Here is a 6,770-nt window from a genome sequence, read left to right on the forward strand (position 1 = left end):
CAATTATCACATAAGACTGACATTATTATTCTTACATTCATGCGAACAAGACTTGAACGATCATTAGGAACCGCCTCAAGCCACTAGGTGGACTGCCTTCTAAGGGAGGCACTGGAAAAATTCTGAATTGCACAGATTTTTCGGCTTTTAGTGTTCCATCTTGAAGAAGGTACAAATATTAAAATATTTTTGAGGCCATCATTCGTTTTGAAAAATACAGTTGTTGAAATAGTTAGAAAAGTCCCCAATAAATTGTACCGTTGCCAAGTTTTAGTAGATTTTCATATACAACTCTCCAAGATAGCGTATGGCATTTTGGTTATCAAATAAAACATTTCAGCGACATGATTTGCACTTGGTAGACCTTATTGGACCTGAATTGCAAAAAGTCTAAGCTACTTCTTACAGCCATGGTCAAACCGAACAAAATAATTTAAATATAATATTGAAATATTAGCCAGATCTGTTGCAGACAAAGCAGCAATTGCAAAGTGTCCCAAGAAAAAAATTGATTATCAAAGTAGTGCTCTACATTTTCCAAAAGAAAATGATTTAGAAAGCTAAAGTAAGACTAGGGTCACAGTCCTAGCCAGTTGAACTGGGATTTGACTGATATGAGTCCTACAGGTGAAGGGAACAGCTTGGTGACACGATGCAACGCCATCTTTTCTTTCAGAAGATAACAACTTCAGGAAATCTCGTGCTCTCCCCCACCCGTCACTTGACCTGGGTCACAGGGTGTCCAGTCTGCTGTACTTCACACCCCGGCTCCAAGAAGACGATAGCCACGATGACCACGGCAGTTGATAATTCGAAAGGACAATGCCCTTGACGTTCTCCTCAAAGTACTGAAACAGTTTATACCGCCAGACTCTGGAGAACAGGTTGCACTGAGATGTCTCTTTCAGCGCCTGAATGACAACAAAACAGAAAATAAATAAATGGAACTTCACAGAATAAATTAGATCAACGTCAGATTTTTTTTGAAATGTAATAAAAGATGTATGTGTTAGCCCCCTACCTGCTGGTTGGCCAGGGTGTGGTACCACCAGAAGAGGCGTGTTGTGAGATAGTAGGCCACCAACACATCCACAGTATAGTGGTCATGGGCCAAGAGGATGCAGAAGATGCCCACTGCACTCAGAGTCCAGCAAAACCAGTGGTACCACCAAAACCTCTTAGGGGAGGTTGAGACAGTGAAGGGTTAATGGAACATATTAAGGAAGGAAACAAACCGTTGGAGAGAATTGGAAGTGCATCCCTGGAACAGGCAGAGTGGTGATCTACAGTACGTTGTGCCTCACCTGTACAGGTAGAGGGTGCCCACAATGAAGAACCGATGGATGATTATTGATCTGGAAACAGAAATACAGGGTAGGTGGGTGAACGTTTAAACGAAATTGGGATCCTTAACTTTTTAAAAATTCCCTAGCAGAAAAACTGTTTTTCCCCCCCAAAATGTAAATCACAGTGCAGCTGGCTCGCCTGCTCTTTCTCTTTGCTAATGATGCAAGTGTTCTCAGTCTTAGGTCTGTTGTATGTAGAATATCCTAGCCTATTCATTGATGATAGGCCCTCCTTTACTGAAGTTGCAAGACATTGCAAGCCAAGAAATTGCAAAACACAGCATACAATTGTGAAGTACAGCTTTTGATTGCCGATAGATCGGCCTAGTGCATGGTTCTACGTCTGCCTGGTGGCCGAACTGCCAATACTCTACGCCTCCCTCTCCCTCCGCCCCTCGCTATGAAAGATGCAGGTGATTGTATGCTCAGAAGTAAGGCAACTAATCAGCCTCCTCCGTTCCAAAAATACTGAATCCTAGGAGTCAATTCCTAGCGGAAGATGTGCTTTATTTCTACTCAATGCCTGGTTAAGTCACGGTATTTAAGAAACTTTAAAGTACTTTTTTTTAGGAGAAAGCAGGCAGCTCGAGATTATTTGATTGACAGTTCTGCTCGCCTAGTTATGGACGTTAGTTTCGCTTCAGAAGCACCATTACTTTACAGATACGTAAAATGCAAGTTCAGTGGTGCTTAGAATCTCCGGGGAAGGTTTTGTGTTGGCATTTAAAAAGTCGTAGTGTCCATTAGACTAACAAACATGCCATTGCAGAGTCTCTTTCAAGGGTATCTAAAGTGGTAGATATAACTTCATTGTCAGTCCCATTGTGAATATGTTTTTTTGTCATTGTTTTAATGGAAAACCATCCCCAAAAATGTCTGTTTAAACGTTAAGCAAAACTGTCAATTTGTCACATCCATAATACAGGGTATTTGTAAATTAACCTTGGATAACTTTAGATACCCTTGAAAGAGACTCTGCAATGGCATGTTTGTTTGTCACATTCAAGAACATCTATATTGTTTGCAGATATTGCATTGCATCAACCAATGGTTGCATTAGTTTAGCATTAGATTGCTATATCATATGATGTGGTTAGCTGATCTGTTAAACACATATCCAGGCATTGTGATTAGCTGATATGTTAAACACATATCCAGGCATTGTGAGATCTGGCAGACGTTTGTAATGCAGTCAGCCTGGAATGCTGCCTATGGATATACCAGAAAAAGTAGTTCAAGGTTCAAAGTCTAAGGTAACAATTCAAACAGGTAAACATTGCTCCACGGTCTACTCTAACAGTCCAATATCAATGTGTCTCACCTGTACTTGAGCAGGGTCCACTGTAGCAGGTACAGCCCTACCAGCAGCATGCCATTGATCTCACAGTAAGAGAAGGCCCACTCCACCCGGTCAAAATGGTCAAAGAACTTATCGGGCAGTGGTGGGGTGTGCTCCTTGGCCGGCACCCTCTCAAGAAAGTGCCCTTCTCGGTGATGGTAGGCCTATAATTTCCACATAAAAATGGTGCAATTTTTTTCCTTCACATTTTTGGTCATTTTTGTTCGGAGCCCAGTGCCTGCAAGTTCTTGTTAAATTCTCTTCAGAATATTGACCATGACAGAATGATGACCATGTCCAGTCATCAGCATTGGCGCGGTAAGGCGTTGGCGCATATCCAGATTAGAGACCAGAAAGAACGTGTTCAATTCTTCCTGGCAAAAACAGAGTATGCCTATGTTTATTATCCATAAAAAATACAGTTAAGCAAACTACTACTGACTCGTACTTGCCAGAACAATAGGCTACCTGGCTATTTCATTGATCATTTTCATATTTTAGATAGGCCTAATTTGAGTGGCTACTGGCTATATATATAAAGATAAGCAGCTGTTAAATTGCACTGCCACATTTGCACAGCGATTGTGCATGTGCACGGCGGGTGCAAGCTTTGTACCACTCCTTTATGCGGTCGCGGGTCACAAATGGAGTTGGGTTGGATATATATAGCATTTATTCCAGTTCAAAATATACTGAACAAAAATATAAAACGCAACATGCAATAATTTCAAAGATTTGACTGAGGTACAGTTTATGTAGGGAAATCAGCCAATTGAAATAAATTCAATTAGGCCCTAATCTATGGATTTCATATGACTGGGAATACAGGTATCTGTTGGTCACGGATACCTTAAAAAAGAAAGAAATGGGTGTGGATCAGAAAACCAGTCAATATCTGGTGTGACCACAATTTGCCTCATGCAATGCGACATCTCATTAGCATAGAGTTGATCTGGCTATTGATTATGGCCTGTGGAATGTTGTCCCACTTCTCTTCAATAATTGTGCAAAGCTGCTGGATATTGGAGGGAACTGGAACACACTGTCGTACACTTCGATCCAGAGCATCCCTAACATGCTCAATGGATGACATGTCTGGTGAGTATGCAGGCCATGGAAGAACTGGGACACTTTCAGCTTTGTGTACAGAACTCTGTACAGATCCTTGCGACATGGGGCTGCGCATTATCATGCTGAAACATGAGGTGATGGCAGTCGATGAATGGCATGACAATGGGCTTCAGGACCTCGTCAAGGTATCTCTGTGCATTCAAATTGCCATCGATAAAATGCAATTGTGTTTGTTGTCCGTAGCTTATGCCTGCCCATACCATAACTCCACACCCACCATGGTGCACTCTGTTCACAACATCAGCAAACCGCTGGCCCACACAACGCCATACACGCGGTCTGCGGTTGTGAGGCCGGTTGGACGTACTGCCAAATTCTCTACAACGACATTGGAGATAGCTTAAAGTAGAGGAATGAACTGTCAAATTCTCTGGCAACAGCTCTGTGGCATTGTGTTCTGTGACAAAACTGCACATTTTATTGTCCCCAGCACAAGGTGTACCTGTGTAATGATGATGCTCTTTAATCAGCTTCTTGATATGCTACACCTGGATGAAATACAAATTTGTGCACAAAATTGAAGAGAAACAAGGTTTTTAGTACAGAACCCGTAGCACTCACATCCGTCATCATGAAGTGCTTTGAGAGACTAGTCAAGGACCATATCACCTCCACCCTACCTGACAGCCTAGACCCACTCCAATTTGCTTACCGCCCAAATAGGTCCACAGACGATGCAATCTCAACCACACTGCACACTGCCCTAACCCATCTGGACAAGAGGAATACCTATGTGAGAATGCTGTTCATCGACTATAGCTCGGCATTCAACACCATAGTACCCTCCAAGCTCGTCATCAAGCTCGAGACCCTGGGTCTCGACCCCGCCCTGTGCAACTGGGTTCTGGACTTCCTGACGGGCCGCCCCCAGGTGGTGAGGGTAGGCAACAACATCTCCTCCCCGCTGATCCTCAACACTGGGGCCCCACAAGGGTGCGTTCTGAGCCCTCTCCTGTACTCCCTGTTCACCCACGACTGCGTGGCCATGCACGCCTCCAACTCAATCATCAAGTTTGCGGACGACACAACAGTGGTAGGCTTGATTACCAACAACGACGAGACGGCCTACAGGGAGGAGGTGAGGGCCCTCAGAGTGTGGTGTCAGGAAAACAACCTCACACTCAACGTCAACAAAACTAAGGAGATTATTGTGGACTTCAGGAAACAGCAGAGGGAACACCCCCCCATCCACATCGATGGAACAGTAGTGGAGAGGGTAGCAAGTTTTAAGTTCCTCGGCATACACATCACAGACAAACTGAATTGGTCCACTCACACAGACAGCATCTTGAGGAAGGTGCAGCAGCGCCTCTTCAACCTCAGGAGGCTGAAGAAATTCGGCTTGTCACCAAAAGCACTCACAAACTTCTACAGATGCACAATCGAGAGCATCCTGGCGGGCTGTATCACCGCCTGGTATGGCAACTGCACCGCCCTCAACCGTAAGGCTCTCCAGAGGGTAGTGAGGTCTGCACAACGCATCACCGGGGGCAAACTACCTGCCCTCCAGGACACCTACACCACCCGATGTTACAGGAAGGCCATAAAGATCATCAAGGACATCAACCACCCGAGCCACTGCCTGTTCACCCCGCTGTCATCCAGAAGGCGAGGTCAGTACAGGTGCATCAAAGCTGGGACCGAGAGACTGAAAAACAGCTTCTATCTCAAGGCCATCAGACTGTTAAACAGCCACCACTAACATTGAGTGGCTACTGCCAACACACTGTCAATGACACTGACTCTACTCCAGCCACTTTAATAATGGGAATTGATGGGAAATGATGTAAATATATCACTAGCCACTTTAAACAATGCTACCTTATATAATGTTACTTACCCTACATTATTCATCTCATATGCATACGTAGATACTGTACTCTATATCATCGACTGCATCCTTATGTAATACATGTACCACTAGCCACTTTAACTATGCCACTTGGTTTACATACTCATCTCATATGTATATACTGTACTCGATATCATCTACTGTATCTTGCCTATGCTGCTCTGTACCATCACTCATTCATATATCCTTATGTACATATTCTTTATCCCCTTACACTGTGTATAAGACAGTAGTTTTTTTGGAATTGTTAGTTAGATTACTTGTTCGTTATTACTGCATTGTCGGAACTAGAAGCACAAGCATTTCGCTACACTCGCATTAACATCTGCTAACCATGTGTATGTGACAAATAAAATTTGATTTGATTTGATTTGAGAACATTTCTGGGAACTTTTATTTAAGCTCATGAAACATGGAGCCAGCACTTTATATGCGTTGTATTTATTTGTTTGTTCAGCATATATTCTTATTACTGTAACATCATATAATATAAAATACTGGCACCGAATTAATGCTAGGCTAAGACTTACTTGGGCCCCCCGAGTGGTGCAGCGGTCTAAGGCACTGCATCACTACAGATCCTGGTTCGATACCAGGCTTTGTCGAAGCCGGCTGCACCTGGGAGACCCATAAGGCGACGCACAATTGCACAGCGTCATCCGGGTAGAGGAGGGTTTGGCCGGCCGGGATGTCCTTGTCCCATTGCGCTCTAGTGACTAATGTGGCGAGCCGGGCGCATGTACGCTGACACGGTCGCCAGGTGTACAGTGTTTCCTTTGACACATTGGTGTGCCTGCCTTCCAGGTTAAGTGTGCATTGTGTCAAGATGCAGTGCGGCTTGGCGGGGTTGTGTTTCGGAGGGTGCATACGAGAGTCCGTACGAGAGTTGCAACGATGGGACAAGACTGCAACTACCAATTGGATATGACGAAATTGGGGAGAAAAAGGGGTTGAAAAATATATGTTAAAAAAACGAATAGTTATTTGGCAACTTTAGTTGTGAATGATACAAACCTTAAAATGTCTTAGAAATCATAACAAATATAGGTTGCATGATGAGACTAGGCCAGTGGTCACCAACCGGTCTATCTTCAAGGCATTC

The 6,770-nt window shown here is 43.8% G+C and overlaps 1 pseudogene; it reads right to left on the reverse strand.

Annotated features, from left to right (window-relative positions):
• Nucleotides 1-617: 617 nt before the first annotated feature.
• LOC112260834 lies at nt 618-4,386 on the reverse strand (annotated as a pseudogene).
• Between the last annotated feature and the right edge of the window lie 2,384 nt (nt 4,387-6,770).

The sequence above is a fragment of the Oncorhynchus tshawytscha genome, linkage group LG01 (assembly GCF_018296145.1).
Source record: "Oncorhynchus tshawytscha isolate Ot180627B linkage group LG01, Otsh_v2.0, whole genome shotgun sequence".
NCBI classification, from domain to species: Eukaryota; Metazoa; Chordata; class Actinopteri; order Salmoniformes; family Salmonidae; genus Oncorhynchus; species Oncorhynchus tshawytscha.